This window comes from Adiantum capillus-veneris, chromosome 17 (genome assembly GCF_014529385.1).
Source record: "Adiantum capillus-veneris isolate H3 chromosome 17, ASM1452938v2, whole genome shotgun sequence".
Taxonomy (NCBI): Eukaryota; Viridiplantae; Streptophyta; class Polypodiopsida; order Polypodiales; family Pteridaceae; genus Adiantum; species Adiantum capillus-veneris.
In genome coordinates, this window is record NC_140947.1 from 89,475,042 (window position 1) to 89,493,007 (window position 17,966).

Below are 17,966 nucleotides of genomic sequence, written 5' to 3' on the forward strand. Positions count from 1 at the left end.
ACAAGGCCTAAAGCTGTTTCATATGTTAAACTATAGCATGCACGTTCGGACATCTGAATTTTTCCAGCTTGATGCATTTGAAGAAATTCGATATGGTTGCCTCATTTCCCCCTTTGGAAGCACCATCTAAGCATGTTTGTGAAGGCTGTATTTTGGAAAAATTGACACGTTCTAAGTTTTCAAAAGATCGTCCAGTGAAGGCTATTTGCAAGCTGCAGCTTGTTCATAGTGAAGTTTGCGGGCCGATGCACACTCTTTCTTTTAGTAACAATTTGTACTTCGTGACTTTAATTGATGATTTCTCTTATCATACATGGCCATATCCTCTTAAGGATAAGTCCAAAGTGTTTATGTGCTTCAAACAATTCTTTTTGTTGATTGAAAATATATCTGGTGTTGTACTATGTGTCCCCTTCGTTCTAATCAAGGGGGAGAGTATATGTCTAAAGAATTTGATGCAATTCTGGCTGGTCATGGGATGAAACACCAATCTACAATGCCTTATATACCTAAAAAAATGATGTTGTTGAAAGGAAAATAAGGTCATTTATGGAGATGGCATTATCTATAATCAAAAGCCAAGCTTTGCATATGCTTTTAAGCTAGAGTTTGTCATGTGTGCTACAAGTACATACTTAATAGGTGTCCCACCAAAGATTTGTAGTTTATGACTCCATATGAGGCATGGCACAATAAGAACCAATCTATTGGTTACTTGCATACTTTTGGTTTCTTGGCTTGTAATATAGTACCACAACAACAACATAGGAAATTTTCTTTACACATGGCATACCAAATTAAAGGGCCATCTAATGCAGAAAGGGTTGTGGAGAATAGTCAAGCCAACACTCAATGATCCCTCTTCTAGTGATGGGGCATATGTGCAAACATGGGCTATGTGTGCACAAAACCAAGCGAAGGATGAGCAAGCACTAGGAATCATAATCACATCACTACACCACTCGGTGATCCCTCTTCTAATGATGGGGCACAAGTGCAAACATGGGCTATGTGTGCACAAAACCAAGAGAAGGATGAGCAAGCACTAGGAATCATAATCACATCATGGGTGATTGTGAAATCTCATCAGTTGCATGGGAAACCCTATACAAAAATTTCGGAGCTAGAAGAAATAAAAATAGGTAAGCTTGAAGAAGTATCTCTAAAGGCTAAAAAGGATGAGCATATGTAGTCAATTCTAGTAACAAAACCTGTTTCAAGTGTGGCAAACAGGGACATATAGCCAAAGATTTCCTAGAAATAAAGGTTTGTAGCATTTGTGGAAAGAAGGGATCTTCCTTCCAAGTGCTTCAAGAAAGAGAAAAGTTGTACCACTAGCAATCCAAAGGGACATATGGCCAAAGATTTCCTTAGCAATGGTTTGTAGCATTTATGGAGAGAAGGGCCATCCTCCTTCCAAGTTCTCCAAGAAAGAAAAAGATAGTACCAACAAATGTCCAAAGCCCAGAAGTTCATCTTGTTTAATAGAAGTAGACAAAGAAAATGTTGGTAGTAGGCTTCTAGTTTCTTGAGGTTTGTTGGAGATCAAGTTTTAAGATTTTGTTTTTGCCTCTGCCTCTTGGTGTATGTTGTTTGGAGATAGCTTGGATTAGCTTGAAATTGGTCTCTATAAATCTGTTCAAGGGGAGATGTGCAATGTCTCTTGAATTAGACATGTTTTGTCTTTTGGATTGGTAATGGTCTCCTTGATTGGTGTGGGTTAGAGTTGTTAGATATCATAGTCTAAACCCCAAGGGCATGGTTGTTAGGTTTATGGGCTTTATCCTATGCTTGTGTGTAACACCTCTTGTCTATTAAATGCTTAGGTGGCATGGAATCATGTGGTAGCACGTGGAAAAGACATCTAAAGGGTGTATGTACCCATGAGGGGTATTTTTAGAGGACATGGATACACCTAAACTTAATAGTTCATAAAATGGACTAAAAGAGTACCCACAAGTTCTCAAGTGGATTTGGGCTTATTTGGAGCTTCTTATGATGTCATGTATGGTGCTAGATGAGCTATCTACACTAGCTTTATATAATGAGCCTCTTTGTATTTGATTCAATATACTTATCGTTTGTGTTTACAGTCTACTTCAATATCTATTGTGTAATTAAGTGTTGATTAGCATGTTTATTCCATGAATGATTCTCTAATTTATCCTCTTTAATCTCTATACATGGGTAATGTTGGGAGACTTTTGCTCTCGGGGGGGGGGGGGGGGGGGGTGTACTCTATGTGAAACCTATATATTGCGTGCATTCAAGGACTACTCATAAAACCCTTTTGTTGTGAATTTTTCATCATAAAAGGGACCATCTTTCTATTCAATGTGTATTATTTTTCAAGATAATTCTATATGTGAAAATGTGAAAAAAACATAAAATAAAATAATCCCTACTATTGAACCCACGTGATAAGACTATTTTTTTGTAATGACTCCCCCCCACCCCAAGGACTTTTGAAGAAGTCATCTTACAAGTAAGGGCACATGATTTGTATTTGCAAATAGATCATTCTCTTTTTCATAATAAGGATGCTTTAGAAGAACCAAGTTATCGATTACTTGAGTAGGTATCAAGTTATGAATTTTTTGGGGAACAAGTTTTGTAAAGCTAAAAGCATAGAAAGATGCATGTCTTTTAGTAGACCTAATCTCAAAGGATGATTCTTTGGGAAAATCTATACATGTTGAAGATGTATCCAAAGTTCAAATTGAGGCTGACACAATTGTTTTAAAGATGGATTATGCTACAAATGTCAGCAATAGTGGTTCCAATGATGTTGTAAATGAAGATGTAGAGTGTCTTATGACTCATTTGCAAGAAAATACCACATTAGGAAGAGGATGGATTGTAGGAGGGCCTCTTTATTTGCCATCACATTATGGAGGTGATTAACATTTTGACAAATAGGTGCATGCCATGTGTGCAAGAATGGTGGGTGTGTAAGAGGCTAAAGGGTGCCTTGAACACCCTGCTTTTTGCAAATTTGTACATATAGACATGACACCGGGTGTCAAAAGGGTGTGTGGGCTTTTTAGCTTGCTTTAGCAAGCACATGTACATGCAGTGCAAGTTGCTAGTGTAGCACAAGTAGCCGTCGGGTTGCCTCGGATGCTCGTAAGTGAGTTTTTTGCAGTGTCACTTGTATATAACTAAAACTCATCTACCAACATAAAAAAAGTCAGCCAAATATTTTAAAAAATCTATTTTTTGGTCACTGTGCCCTCTTCATGCTTTTTTATGCAATTTTTTGCCCTCAATTAGCTTTGCCTACGTGTACTTGTGCTAGGCTAGCTTGCTGTTCGCGCCAATTTTGCACATAGAGGTGCATAGATTTGAATTTTTGAGGCTTAAAAGCATCCATTTTCGAGTTTTGGTTTAAAAGATACAGTCTATTTCCCATAGGGTATAGGATATGGTAGCTCGCAGGCAGTTTAGTGTGGGGTAAGTTGTGGAAGCTCACTTGTTGTGATTGTGTATTAGATGGGTCATACCCCTGAAAATACCACTCCTACAGACACAATCAGTGCTAGAACTAACGAGCATCTCTTCCCAATTTGGAATCTTATTCACAATTGAATCTCAAAATAATCATATCTCTCCACGGACATAAGAGAATGATTCCTAACATCCCAAAGAAAGTAGTTAAACTAGATTTTCTTGGGTTTGCAACAAGAGATTACCTACTAGGAGACTCTCTTAATATATATTCATGTCGTCCCATGAATTATGTGCTTGATAGCGAGGCCATGCCTACTTGCTACCCACAGAAAGCATCCTCTGTATTGCTAGCACCTTGTGCACAGAAATTGCTTGTCCTTGTAGTCATATACAATGATCACAAGTAATTATACTAGCCTCAACTCTTTCTAAACAGAGTAGTTGATGTTATAGAGGAAGCGTAAACAATGATCACAAGTAATTATACCAGCCTCAACTCTTTCTAAACAGAGTAGTTGATGTTATAGAGGAAGCGTAAACTATGCTTTAGTGGAATGAGTACTGGCATGCCATGCATGCATAGAAAAAAAATAGTGTGATAAGCCCTTGGCTTCAATGACGGTCTCCACAATATGTGCAAATTCCCTATGTGCCTTGCACGATGTGTACTTGCATGGATCCATTACGATTGGTCATTGCAAACCATAATTGTGAGCTTATATCCTTTGATTGCCAAACATGTGTGTCATTATCCTTGATCCTAAGTCAATGGATAGTACTGTTAGTATGGAATAGAAGCCTTGCTTCTCATTAAAATTGTTAGAGCACTTGCTTTGCACAGCCAAAAAAAATCATGTCCAATTTAAAGGCGAAACACAAAAAAAAGGATAACTTGAAATTTGCTAACCTTGCCGCCCCTCCATGGCCCATGATCCTGAAATTTAGAGGAAGTTGCTCATTTGAGAATGAAATTTAGTCTACGTTTGTCGTCCTTGTACTTGAAGCAGGCTCACAGCCATCTATATTGATGAATCTAGCTCATAGCTATGTATACTAGAAAAAATTAGAGATGTTAGTTGTACCATGTATGCCCTCATGGCTTGGTTCATACTGGCCAGTAAGTAGGTAGACATGTTGCCAAAGTTCATATGAAACTAGCATATTCCAAACTTTGGAAGCTTCTAGGCAATATGTCCTAAATTGAAGCCTTGCTTCGCATCATCGAGGAGATGAGACAAAACAACATTTGATTGCTCTTCGCTAAAAAGTGCATCTTTCATAGAGAAATGGCATTGCCAAATCTTGCAGCTTATTGATAATCATGAGATTTCCCAATAGTACAAGAGATAGCACCTGAATTTTAGGTATTGAATATAATCAAACAGTCAAAATTTGCTTGATCCAAGCAACATTTGCTCGTCAAGTTGGCCTTGTAGAATATCCTACACATTTGAATAATTTCAAAATTGAAACTTATATTTAAGGTACTTGTTGATGTTTTGTAACCACCACCCCTAGCATAAAAAATCGTAGCATCATGTGGGATGATTATGCTTTCAATGTACTTTCGTGTACTTATTTTGCCTGCACTCTGGCAAGCTATAATTGCTTTGGAGTAACCATGTCCCCAATGCATAAATATAAGTAGGAAGTTGTGTTCCTAAAAGCCTTGCTTTTCCCCTCCGCTTGACAACACAAAGAGGATATATTAAAGAGATATTGGTCGACGTAATACACAAATCGAATTCCTAGCATCTTTGATCAGAGCCATGCTCCCTAGTGAAAATTGATGTATTGTGGTGCATCTTATGACATTGTCATATTAAACAGAGTTAAAAGAAAATTAACCTTAGCGATTGTTGATTTTTTCGAGTATGATGCCACACTAGAGGCATAAAAATAATGACAATAATTGCATAAAGAAAGCGTACCCGTCCAATATTTCTTGCATGTATCGGTTGCTAAGTACTCTTGAAAACCGACCGAATCTGTATTTTTGACAATGGGATGCTGATGACCGCATCGAGTTTTGCAAATTTGTCTAGGAGTTATACCCTATCAAATCCAAAACTTTGAACCAAAGAGAAAGATGCCTGTCGGCTTCATGAATTTTCATAACATACCAACTTTGGGTACTAGTGTTGTTGTTAAACATTCGTGCCTATTTCACCTAGAAACAAAATACAAAATTTTAAACCCTATTGGGATACTTACCTCCCGTTGCAAGAAAACACAATTATTGCAAATTATTGGCTTGTATAATTCATCCAAGAAGTTGCACTTTGCTAACTTGAACATACAAGTTCAGATGACATGTGCACTCAATTGTAGCCCATCACGATTCCTTGACATATGCGTGACCACTCCTTGTGGATTTTTAGCATAGCCGATCCTTATCTCTTCTGCTTTGATATATTTTTAATCATGCTACAATCCTCCTTGCAACAGCTTCTCCAAGCTTGCTACGATCCCCTCAAAAGGAGATAACCCTCGTGGGACTTACATGGACATTGAGAAGGATTTGATGTAAAAAACTTGTAGTAACTCTTTGTAGTTGCCATAATCCTTTGGTGTAGGCCTTTGATACCTTGCATGGATTCCCGAAATACAGTTGCAAAAACTTGTCGTAGGTTGCTCCTAAATCCGTTCTCTTTTTGGCTTCATAGATAAAGAAGGGTTACACCATGTGTGGTTAATGGGAGCATGAAGTTCATCATCTTCATTTATTCAAAGAATCTCTACAAGAGCACAAGCTTGTATTGTAAAAAACATCTCCTTGTGAGAGAATTATAATACAAGTCCTTTTGGAGGGGGCCAGCTCCAAGCAAATCCAATTCTCAATAAGTTGTCAATCTCAATGTGAATTTCTCTTCAACTTATGTTCCTGATTTGATGTTTTAATGTGTGAATGATGTCATGAAATTAGTCCTACACTACCTACGATTCTCCTCGAGAGAATCCTCTTAATAGAAAACCTACCTTTCAGTAACTAATTTCGTTGTGTTTGCATGAGAGTACTAGATACCCTGACATTGGTATCAAAGCTAAGGTTACTCTTTTATTCCATAAGAAGAGAGCTCCTTGAGTAATCTATCAAAGGTGAAGTTGTTCATTGCAATAGGGTAAGTGGGATTGGGATTTATTATCTTTGTTGGCATGCCTTCCTTGCGAGGTTTGGGGTACACCATTGAGAACTATGGTCTTAATAATGGAGTCTTTTTAGATGTGTCAACGGCTTAACCATTATAGAGCTATGTGCAAGCTCAAAAGGAATTGATGTCAGCTTAGCACTATCAAACCCGATTCACTAATCTTTGTAATTAGTAATATTCTAAACTAAGTGTGTGGATACTTGCGTACTTATTTTCAAGAACTAAGAGGAGTGGCAACTAAGGTTTTGAAAGTTCCAAAGAAAGAGCTAGAATACACATAAAAGGAACTCTAATCATGGCACAACATAATCAAATTAATATTAAAAACTTAAATCTAGCACATGTTGTAACCACAAAGAATTGTCATTTATCTTGTTGGCAAGCTTCAAGAAGCCATGGGTAATCATATCCTGCAAATGGAGGTCCAAAGCTAACTAAAAGCTCTTCAAGTTCTTTCAAGTGTCCAAGAAGAGAGAGCTCCTATGAGGCCTCCTAATGAGACCTCCAAAAGAGGAATTCTTTTGGGTAATGAAGAGGAAATGCAGGAAGAGCCTCCATGACAACCTATCCAAGAAGATGCTATGTGCTAAGAACTTTCAAGGGAGAGGTATGGAAGTGATACTCCCATTACCTTTGAAAGTGATATGGCCCCAAGAAGGCGGCAAGCAAAGCGGTCACCAAAGTCCTCCCAAGAAGAGGAAGATGTTTGAAGAGAAAGGAAAAAACGTCCCTTTCCTTATCCATGATGGAAGCTTTGGAGTAACTCATAAAGTTCAATTTAATGCGGCTTTTGGGGATGAAGATTTCTCAAAATCTTCAAAGCTACATAATGTTTCTATGCATTACTAAAAATCAGCTCATCAATGGTGCATAAGTCTTTGTGCTCAAGGTGAATCTCGAAAGACATGGAAGGCCTTGCAGATTGCTATCATGAAGCAGTTTCTCTAAAGCGATAAAGACAAAGTCCACACAAAATGATTAAGCTTGAAGATGGCACCCTATGAGTCCATTCAAAAGTATGTGGATAAGCTTTGGGAGTTACATTTCAATGCCATTGTCTACAACACTACAAGAGGTACTTAATAGTAGCGACACTTGTAGTGCGATGCTCAAACATGAAAAACCACGGCGTCGCTATAGGCGTCGTTATGCTACTTGTAACATAGCGACGCTCATAGCGACGCCTATAGAAACACCGCCAGGGCTAAAAGAAATAACCGAGAGCGTCTGAAAACTTAGATCTCGGATCTGAGTTTTCGGCACGCGCTCAAGCAAGCAAGGTAACACGCGCTCTCCCTCTCTCTGTCTCTCTTTCTTCTCCACACACACACACACACACACACACACACGAGGAGAGGAAGGAGAAAAAGGTATGCTCCTTCCCTCTCCTCACTCTCATGTTCCCTTCCCCTCTTTCTCTCTCTCTCTCGCTCTCTCTCTCTCTCTCTCACACACACACACACACACACACACACACACACACATTGTGTTTTTGAGAGAGAGAGAGAGAGAGAGAGAGAGAGAGAGCACAAGCATAAACAAAAAACGCACACACACATGCATAAACAAAGAATGCACACACACATTGAGAGAGGAAAAGAGAGAGAGAGAGCATGCATAAACCAAAAACGCACACACACATGCATAAACAAAGAATGCACATACACATTGAGAGAGGAAAGAAGAGAGAGAGAGAGAGAGAGAGAGAGAGAGAGAGAGAGAGAGAGAAAAGAAGAAGAAGAAGAGAGTCTTCACATCGTAGGAAACTATCCCAAGAGACCTTAAAGATCTAGTCGACAGGAGTTGAACTCAAGACCTGTTATTCATGAGGGAAATGGCATAACCAATCTATCACACTTCGGTGATAGAAAATTTATACTATTTTTCTCCTTTTTTTATTGGCGTGCACACACACCCGAGAAGAAGAGAGTTTAATTTAACGTCGTAGGAAACTAATTAAAGAGACCTAAAGATCTACCCGACGAGGAGTTGAACTCAAGACCTGTTATTCAGGAGAAAAATGGTATAACCAATCTACCACACTTGGGTGATAGAAAGGTTATACCATTTTTCTCTTTTTATTGGCGCGCGCGCGCGCACACACACACACACACACACACACACACACACACACACAAGAAGAAGAGAGTTTTAACGTCGTAGGAAACTATCCCAAAAGACGTTAAAGATTAGGTTAGATGTAGACTTACGTTAAATTAGATTTAGGTTTATTTAAGTTAAATTAAATTAGATTTGGGTTTATTTTTAGTTAGATTTACGTTTGATTAGATTTAGGTTTATTTACGTTAGATTTAGATTTATGTTATATTAAATTAGATTTAGGTTTATTAACTTAGGTTTATTTACGTTATGTTAAATTAGATTTAGGTTTATTTACGTTATTTACCTGTTATTGAAGAGGGAATTGGCATAACCAATCTACCACACTTGGGTGATAGAAAGGTTATACCATTTTCTTCTTTTTATCGTTTAAGATAAGGTTAGATTTAGATTTTCGTGTAGGCGCAACTCAAAGAGCCGCCGACGCTTGTCAGAAATGGCAAGAAAATTTCCTGCGCTCACAGCCTCGACAATCCATGCGGACCAGCAATTCCACCTGCATGTTCCACTGCTGCTACCATACAATAAGCCATCATGATCAGCTAATGGAAGAGCAAATTGAGCCTACACAGAAATTAGTGATGCAAGATGACGATTCCAAGGGTCACACACACACACACACGCACACACACACACCACATCCCGTCAAATCTAGAAGTGCCTTGAGCAGATATCAGCTACATTGCAAGAATGGCGTACCTGCATGCTACAAACAAAGATCTAATGTGAAAAGATGTTAAGATGCTGTGAAATGCTACAGCTAGAGAAGAGGCAAAGGGGTTTTGTCCACTACATGCAGTATCATGTAGACGTGGGTGTGTAGATTTTTTGTACCCACAAATATAGGCATTGACCAATAAAGATGAGATTATAACCTGGTGGTTCTGATCTCCGTGCACCTCTAGACCGAGGTGTGCGGGGATTGGACATGACTAGAGAATGTGAGGTAGTTTACATTGTGAACACACACACACACACAGAGAGAGAGAGAGAGAGAGAGAGAGAGAGAGAGATAAAAGATGAAGAATGCCAATATAACATTAAGTTTGTTGTCCAAGTTATAAGATTTTTACCCTCATTATGAGTAGTGACAAGGATGTGGGGCCGTCCAACCGAAACACCCATCTCTCAGCGAGGATCTTATGTCCTTGTAATCATTGCAAGCATGTTGTGCGACGGACAAGATGCATTTCTTTGCAGCATGTTCGCGAATTTGGCAAGTTCGATCCATCTATTATAGATCGAGTTGTTGCCAATTATAACTCGTTGGACTTTGACGCTGGCCAACATGCAGCAATCTTGCAACCCAATAGACGTGTTCGTAGGCGCTTTGGTCAAGCAGCATATGTGAGGCCACAAGATGTAGCCTCTGACAGCTCGGGGGATGATCATGCAGACCACATTCCCAACGAGGCAATGTTTGAGCCCAAGATTCATGAAATGATCGAGAGGATCATGGATTCAGAAAGGCTTATCTATGATGATATGAAAAGTGAAGCCGATACACCATTGTATAATGGAGCACGTGTGTCTAGATTGAAAGCGCTCCTAGTTCTTCTCAACCTGCAGGTAAAGTTTGGATGGAGTGACACTAGCGTCACAACGCTTTTGAGGTGATCTATTACAATTAGTTTACTTTAATAAAACTCTAAATGTATAATGATCTGATAGATTTTTACACAATTGTATCGTATTTTTATGTTGTGTAGATTTCTCAAAGAGCACATACTACCAGCTGATAATGTGATGCCAGATTCTCGAGAAGAACCAAGAAAGATTTTGCGAAACTTGGGGATGGATTACAATTCGATCCACGCTTGTCCTAATGACTGCATTCTTTTCAGAGGGGAATACGTAGACATGGAGAAGTGTCCGAAATGTGATTCCGAAAGATATCGAGTAGATCTCCACAGAACAAAAATTCCGCAAAAGGTTTTGCGACATTTTCCTCTACTTCCTCGCATCAAGCATTTCTTCGAATGTAAGTCCATGGCCGCCCTAGCATCATGGCATGAGGAGAATAAATCTTCGGATGGTGTGCTACAGATTCTTGCAGATTGTGCAGCCTGGAAACATATAGATGGAACATGGTCGGATTTTGCCAGAGAAGCTCGAAATTTGCGCTTAGGACTGGCTATGGATGGCGTAAATCCATTTGGTCAAAGATCAACATCTTACAGTGTATGGCCTGTTGTTGTCATCGTCAACTACAACATTCCCTCGTGGTTGACTATGAAGAAGGGGCACCTATGGCTAAGCTTGATTGTGTCGGGGCGATATAAAGTGAAGAATATGGATGTGTATCTTCGTCCACTATTGGAAGAGCTACAACAATTTTGGATTGGCATAGAAGTGGTGGATATGAGCCGACACACAGGTCGACGGAATGCTTTGATCAGAGGCATTCTAATGTGGACCATGCATGACTATCCCGGACTAACAGAATGCTCAGGTGATCTATTTACACTCCTCACTCAGACACTGTAAATCTTGGTTTTTCTCAAGCTGATCTATTATCATGTGTATACATGTAGGGCTTCAAACAAGCGGATACAGAGCATGTGTCACATGTGGACCTAGACTGAATGCACGTAGGGCGCCCTCATTGAAGAAGCAAATCTACGAAGGTCATCAAGTGTATCTTCCAGAGAATCATGTGTTACGCGATGGCTTTTTGGGAAGAGAGCCACCGAGGATGTCTGCACAAGCATGGTTAGAGCAGAAGGAGATGTGTGATGACGGATTGCTCCCAGGGATAAAGAGACTATCTCTATGGTACGAGTTACCATACTGGCCCCAACTCATGATCAATCACTTGCTCGATCCAATGCACATATTCAAGAATGTGGGTAATCTACTATGGGACCATCTGACCGACAAGAAAGATACTTTGGGAGACTGAGTTGACCTTAGAAATGTGGATCGTATGGAGCAATATTGGCCGCAAACAGTGTCCGATGGATCGATAAAACTCCCTAAAGCACCATGGATTTTCACAGGAGCCCAAGAACGCAAAGTAAAAGAGACCATTTGATCCTTGCGGACCCCCACTGGCGTAATGCACTCGCTCCGAACGTGTGTTACTAAAGAAGGAAAGCTTACCGGTTTGAAGTCACACGATTGGCATAAAATGTGTCAGGTATGTTCATAGTGGAGTATATCATAGTGGGAATTGTGTAACAAATTCGTGTGTGGACTTTAATATCATTGTTGCACGTTTTTGCAATTTATTTTACCGGTTGCCATTGAGGGATGTTTGTCTCTTGACGTCCGTAACACAATCTACAAACTTGCGAAGTTGGTGCAATGGATCTCACAAAAGGAGATCAACATAGACTCCATACCATTTGCCAAACTAAACGCTGCGGAGGTTGTGTGCATGTTTGAGAAACATATTCCTACTACCATGCTAACCATTCAGTTTCATCTTCTTGTTCACATAGTTGATGAGGTGGAAATAGCTGGCACAGTACAGTCCAGATGGATGTTCTTTATAGAATGTTTCATGAAAATGCTCAAGGGATATGTACGTCAGAAGGCACATCCGGAGGGTAGCATGGCAGAAGGTTGGCTGATATCAGAGTCCCTAGTGTACATTGGAGAGTGGCTAGACGGATTTGATAAAGCCCGGGACACGCTATAAAGAACCATAGATGATGAGCGCATATCTGGGATTGTCATGTGCAATCTCCGTGTTGAGAAGAAGATGACGGAAGATCTAGAGTCTAAAATGAAGTGATTTTGCATGCTTCACAATCCAATCATGCAGAAGTGGATTTCACAATATGAGGATTCAAAGCAAGAGCGACAAAGGGCACGAATCGAGTGGAGACGGGGAAGACGACCACCGATGCACTATTCGACGGGTCTAGAGAGCCTACCAACATTCATGAGCTTAAGATGGTTGCACAACCAATTGAAAAGCGCACAACAGTGCGGTGAAGAAGTGACCGAGGAAGAGTGGGAGTACTCTTGGGGTTGCACGACCAAGGTAAGTTTGCAATGTACGACTAGTAACTTTCTAGATGTTTGAACGGCCACTCATAATCTTTGTTGGTTGTAGTATAAGTCATACACAACAGCATGGTGTAAAGGTCGACATTTTAGGGTGGAATGAATCGACAAAAAGCGTTTTACTCAAGATTGTGGAATCATGGCAAAATTTGAACAGTCTAGTCGACGACGGTCCTCTGATGCAAATCCTGTGGTGGCGGAACTCACTTACTTCGGCACGCTACAAGAGATTTTGAGGATCGATTATAGAGGATTTTTTGTTGACTTGTTCGACGTGCAATGGTTCAAGATAATCATAGAGGGTCGCAATGCTACTGTGCATAGAGGAGAGTCTGGTTTTCTTGAGGTGGATTCAACTAAGAAATGGATTGACCTAAGAGACACTTTCGTACTACCTGAGCATTGTGAACAAGTAAGTATGTAAATAGTTAACATCCCATTTTAGAATTTATGTGCTTGGAAGCTCTCATGTAAGTTATGTGGCTCTGGCAGGTGATATTTCATCCCACAAAGTCTGCATCAAACTGGTGGTATGTCATAGATGTAGCCCCTCGTAGTGCATGAACGTATGAAGGCTACCATGTGCCAATCATAGCGGCATCAATGGAGGAGATCGGAGAAGATGCTTAGTCAGAAGCCGTGGAGGTGGTGCCATACGAACATCAAGCTGCTACTCTCTATGGGGTGCATGCAGAGGATCTACAAAATGAAACATAGGACATCTGTTTAAACGGAGAACTCTATATAGATATAAGAAGTTATGTTGAGCTATGCGAGGATGAGAGAGAGATCTCTTAAAGCCATAAATATTGTATTTGAACAATTTTGCTCCGTTTTGTAAAAACTCTTGGTCTCTCTCTCTCTCTCTCTCTCTCTATTGAAAATTTAGAGTTATGCACTTGCCTCTCCCACACTCAAGTTGAATAGAAGAAGAACAGTTTCTATTACTGCTAGAATTTGAACATTCCAAAGCTACAAGCACCTTCAAGTTCTTGTACGATTAGTAGTTTTAAAGAATTTTGCTCCGTTTTGCAAAAACTCTGGCTCTCTAAGTACCTTCCATGTTGTATTCGCTCTTTTGATTTTGCGCTCACATCTTGGGCAATCCATGGCCACATGTAGCTCCACCACCTGGTTTTTTGACTGCAAGATTTGATTGTGTGCACTCTCTCTCTCTCTCTCTCTCTCTCTCTCTCTCTCTCTCTCTCTCTCTCTCTCTCTCTCTCTCTCTCTCTTTCGATTGAAAACTCAAAGTTATGCACTTGCCTCTTCCATCACTCAAGTTGAATAGAAGAAGAACGCTTTCTGTTGCTGCTAGCCTTTGAACATTCCAAAGCTACAAGCACCTTCAAGTTCTTGTACGATTCTCCGTTTTTAACAATTTTGCTCCGTTTTGTAAAAACTCTGGCTCTCTAAGTATTTGCGTCATTGCGTCATTATATTTATATGCATCATTGCGTCATTGTATTTAATGGTCCATCTCTATCTCTCTCTCTCTCTCTCTCTCTCTCTCTCTCTCTCTCTATCTCTATCTACTTGTCCATGTTTTCTACTCCATTCATTCAATATTAAGTTTAAATGTTCGTGTGTATAATGTAGGTATGGATGATGAGGAGGTTCTTTCTTCTTTGTCACCCCAGTAGAGACAGTGGTACGTGGAGCGTCATCGCTCTGGCGCACCGTCACGCGTTCCTACTCCATCCGCATCTCCCTCTATTTCGGAGTCCTCAGCTCTCCGAAGCTTTGGTGTCGACAAGACGATCTTCACACTCGTCTAGGCGCCGGGGCTCTAGTGGTGGCGGTGGCGGTTGTTGTGGGGGTGCCACCACCGATGCTTCGACACCGCCTCGTGTTCGACGAGGCTCTTTACCCTCCCCTTCTTTGCCTGTCCTGACACGAGCCACGACATTGCCATCGACACCAGGTTTTGCGCGGCTGACTGCCGTTCCCCGCAGCTACACACCACTAGCTACTCCTCCAGGAGTCACTCCAGTGAACGCTCCTCGCTTCGGGGCTCAGACTCCAGTGGAGACACCTGGCGTCCGTACCCCCGTTGACACGCCGCTAGAGACCCCTGCCAGGACACCCAGGTTCACGCGTCAGCGGCAAGAGGGCTTGCCTTACTCCGTCAACTTTAGCGGCGACATGATCTTGGATGATGAAGACAAGAAGGTGATTTCGCGCATGCGCGGTCTTTGCTCTCAGGTGTTTAGACACTACATACTAAACACCTGGAGTGAAGTACCGAATGAATTAAAAAACAGAGTCATCAGCATGCTTCATGACGAGTTTCCTGTTCCAACACGGGATGACCGCTTCAATGAAGGTTCGGATGCGCGAATACTGCAAGCATAAGCGTTCCGAAGTGCAAAAAGCAATCAAGCATGGGTGGACCAGACCAGATTGGCTGGCCAAAGAAGATTGGAAGAATGCGAAGAAAGAAGCGCGTGAGAATCCCGACAAGTGGAAGCAACAAAAGGAGGCAGCCAGAGCGCGAGTAGAGGCAGGGAGCTCGCACCACTTGGGGAGCGGCGGGTGGGCATCATTTGAGGCCGATTTTGTAAGTGTTTTCGCATTGCTCTCTATGTTTGATAGTTTAGGTTTTATGGGATTTTAAATTCTAACATAATGGATTCTTTGTATGTTTTGACAGTGGTCGTTTACAGGAGGTGATCCCACACCGTACGAGCGTGAGTACGCAGGAAGGAAGGGCTTAAACGCCCTTATAGACATCCTGAGTTCTCGCGGCGACATGGTTAGTATTAGGGTTTATTCTTTTCTATTTATTGTATTGTTTTATAAACGTCGCTATATGTTTATACTTACAAAAAGCTATCTTATTGTTTTTTCTTTTTGCAGAATCCGACAGATACGCCACTTGGACGTGATGAGACGTCTGATTAGACGACGTCAGTTTAGCCATAGCTAGATAGCATTAGTTTCTTTTTGTCATAGCTTATGTATCATGAGACGAGTTTTATACGTCTTTTTGAAAACCATGTATATTTTTTAAATAATAACAATGGTTTGTAACTATTACATTTGCAAAGATTAACAATCAAGTGATTTTGCCTATGTGTACAATTGTCATTAATTTACTTTCATCAATTCACGCTTGTCAGTTTTGTATCTTTATTTTGCAAACAATACGTACTATGGATGATGGAGTTAATGATTATATTGTCTTGTGGGTGACTATTTTGTGTCTATATTTACCTTTGAACTTTTTTTCAAAGGTAAATAGACAAATGAAACATTCAATATGGTTGATGGGTGGCAGGGCATTAAATGCCATGCCACCAAAAAATTTTCCTCTCGGGCATCGCTATGACCGTCGCTATATTAGGCTCTACAGCGTCGTTATAAGCGTCGCTATTGATGGCTCTACAGCGTCGCTATAGCCGTCGCTATATAGCGACATCCCCGTATTGACGCTCATAGAGACGGTCTTAGCGACGCCGGGGGTTATAAAAACCCAGTGTATTTCCGTCGCTAAAAGCGTCACAAGAGCACACAACCTCTTGTAGTGCAAGAAAATAGACTTTGAAAAACAAAAGCAACAATTTTTGTTTCAGCCTATCCAAGGAGATGAGTGATTATGTGAACTCACAAAGGCCCAAAACTATCTCGAGAGTCATACATCACACGATGGTCGCCTCAAGGATTCACTTCCAACAAGGGAATAAGAAGGGCCCCAAGACTATGGAAGCTAAGGAACAATTGAGCAAAAGGATTGAACAACGTACGAAGAATTCCTCCAATGCTAATGCAAACAACAACAAAGTAAAGGAAAAGGACAAATGCTACAAAGGTTTTAAAAAAATTCATGTGAAGAGGTAAAGCGTTATCATAAGGATAACAAATGCTTCAAGTGAGGGGAGCAAGGACATGGTTCACATGTATGTCCTGAGAGAAATGAATGTAATGACCCTCCTAGAGCTACCACGGTGGAAGCTCTAAAAGAGGAAGGTCATTGCAAAGGATCACAACTCTCTTATGCTTGGGGAAAAATAAAAGAGCATGATGCTTTCATGCTTTTGATCTTGGATCCACCCACAATTTTATCTCTATCAAGCTAGCTAATAAGCTAGGAATCCATGACTTTGAGATGGGGGGTGTTGTGAAAGCAGATGGAGATTTAAAGGGGTAAGAGGCCCCAGTCACTCAATTGATTAGGGAGCTAATGCTCCATGTGCAAAGCTATGTAGATAAAAAATATTTATTTATCTCCCCACTTAAACGTATCCTAGGGGCACCATGGTTTGATTCCATGGCTACCACTATGGAGTTTCTTGAAAGAAAATTCTTATTTTTTTATAGATTTAAGGATGTTACACTTGATGTAAATAGCATGGGTAGCACTATACCACCTATACAGACTCAAGATTTTGACAAAGTAATGAAAAGTTCTCTTTTGTGTTACATGGTTTTTGTCAAAGAGTCTAAAGAGGATGCATGTGTTCTTAAGAAGGTAAGAAGTGAAACTAAAGAGGAGTTAAAATTGTCTAATTTCCTAAACAAGTTTCAAGATGTGTTTATAGATGACATTCCTAGGGAGTTACATCCCAAGAGAGGATAAGATGATCATGCCATAGAACTTCTACCTGGTAGTTCACCTCCTAAAAAGCCTCCTTATCGAGTCTCACAGGTTCATGAAGACAAGATTATGGGGCAAGTGAACGAGCTTGTGGAAAAAGGGATAGCTCATCTCCATTTTGCTCACCAATTCTACTAGTACAAAAGAAAGATGGTACTTATAGAGTGTGTGTGGACTATCATGAACTTAATAGGCTAACCATAAAGGATAGATTTCACGTCCCTAGGATAGAGGATCTATTCAATAAGCTACAAGGGCCTACCCACTTTGGTAGAATAGATCTCAAAAGTGCTTATCATCAGATTGAAGGGGATCGGGGAGCACCACAGAGAGAGAGAGAGAGAGAGAAGGAGACACACAACACACAGATATGGGTGGGGAGACTCAAAGAGTGAGCAGCCCCCTATACACTTATGCTATGTATAAGGTATACAAGTTAGTGGGCACCCAGACTCTGGGCGGTCGCGCAAGGCATAGACGCCTATACCCCAACAACCTCCCACTTAAAGGCGACTGTGTCTTTAAGCAAGGGAACCTAGTCTAAAGACTACAAAAGGTGAGAGAAAATCTCTCTCAATCGATGCCCACTGGCTGGCTGTGATCGTGTGCATCCGGCTGTCCTGCTCCCGTGT